The sequence below is a fragment of the Octodon degus genome, unplaced genomic scaffold, assembly GCF_000260255.1.
Source record: "Octodon degus isolate 3935 unplaced genomic scaffold, OctDeg1.0 scaffold00202, whole genome shotgun sequence".
Lineage (NCBI taxonomy): Eukaryota > Metazoa > Chordata > Mammalia > Rodentia > Octodontidae > Octodon > Octodon degus.
In genome coordinates, this window is record NW_004524778.1 from 902,931 (window position 1) to 904,784 (window position 1,854).

The window sequence follows — 1,854 nt, forward strand, 5'->3', positions numbered from 1 at the left end:
TAACTTTGCACATTTTGGAGTAGCAAAACTTTGCTTATTCCTTTCTTCATTATACACAGGTGATCGCTCTACTTTGGCTAATGTTATGACTTATATCTAGATGTCCCAGATGGCCTCCTGAGCTCATAGGTGGGGCTTGGGGCTTGGTAGCTGATTTGCTGTTAGAAGGTGGGAGGGGCTGGAAGAGGCAGAGCCCTGGAGGCTGCCCTGCAGGTCTAACTCCATTCTGGTGCCCCCTTTGTCTCTCTGGTATAGGGACCCTTAGACGAACAGACTCTCCTCAATGTCCCTCTATCCTCCACTCAGTTTCTATCCTAGAGCCCATCAATTATGCACCAAAACCTCCAAAACCTTTGGGACCAAATTTCTTCCTTAAAATATAGATGACTGATACTGCTTCTTGTTACATAGCAAGTGATTATGACACACATATACAGACACACACACACACACACACACACACACACACACGGAGAGTCACAAGCTGAAAATGGACTTTATACAGTCCTCCGGCAAAAACTTCTCATCACAACCTTCCCCAATGTCTAACACATCAGTGCAACCCCCTTTCCTATGAATACCTTGCTCTAAGATTTGCAAATCATCTATAAGCTACCAAATTCTCCTCTGGCAAGGTTCCACCCTCTGCTTTAGATAAAAGTAGTTCACCTTCTAATATTAGGACAATCCAATAATCAGAACTGCATTTCTCTGATTACCAGGTCGTAAGAGAGGAACCTGACCCTCAACGTCAAGTTGAAAAATCGCAGCCTCTGTAATGAAGAGGTCATTTGGCAAAAGCAGTATCCTTGCAACTGTCTTCTGTGACTGTGTGTGTGTGTGTGTGTGTGTGCGTGCGTGTGTGTGTGTGTGTGTGTGTGCGTGTGTTGTGTGCTCCTTGGTTTCCTCAGAGAAATCAACACATATATATGAACCGTTTTTCCATCATGCTTATACATGCGCTGTTTCCAATCTTTGCTGCCAAAAAGCTGAGCAGGAGTTTACTTAAGCACAGTCTTTGCAGCCTAGAAACAGCAAAGAGTGCACGAAGAGTGTCTTGGCATAAGGACTCTCCAAATACATTTTCCCCTTATAAAATTAGGGAAGAGCATATTTTCAAGGTGTGGGGCAGAGACATCCATCCAGTAGAGGAGTGGAGCCCTGGTGCAGATCGAGAACCGCTCTTTCCCTCATATTCCGAGCTCTTCCATCCCTCTGTCTCTTCCTATTTTTCTGTCCTTGTGGATGGAAGAGGAAAGCCCCTGGGAGCTCACGGAGCCCGAGGTGCGGCAGTCTTGGGGGACCCAGAATAGAAGTGCAGACGGAGGACCCACGAGCAGACCCCGGGTCCAGTGACTTTGCCTCTTTGCAAGCCCTGGGCCCAGGCTCGCCATCAAAGGGTCAGATAGCTTCCTACGCCTCCACAAGAAATAATGATATGCAACAACCTTTTAGGTGAGGAGAGCCAGCTTTGGGCGCTTGCTCTCGCTCCATCACTTCAATTTGAACGATTCCCGCTCAGTGCATCTTTCCACCTTGGGGCAGCCCCATCGTGGCCGCTTCCCGGGAACGCGGGCCAAGCCGAGCCCTGGGACGCCAGGCCGAGCGCTGCAAGAGTGCGCTGCGGGGACGGGGACTGCGGCGCCCGCCTCTCCCCGCCGGTGCCGCGGAGCTGCAGACCGGTGCAGCGCGCAGCTCCCGCCTGCGACTCCCGGGGCCGGCGAGCGGTGCAGACCCGGCAGACTCGCGCTTCCCTGGCTTCTGCGGCGGGCGCCGCGCTGCTCGGGTCTGAGCCAGGCGGGAGCCCGCCTTCCCGCGCTCCTGGGGCTTCGCGCGCTGCCTCTAAGCCCGGTG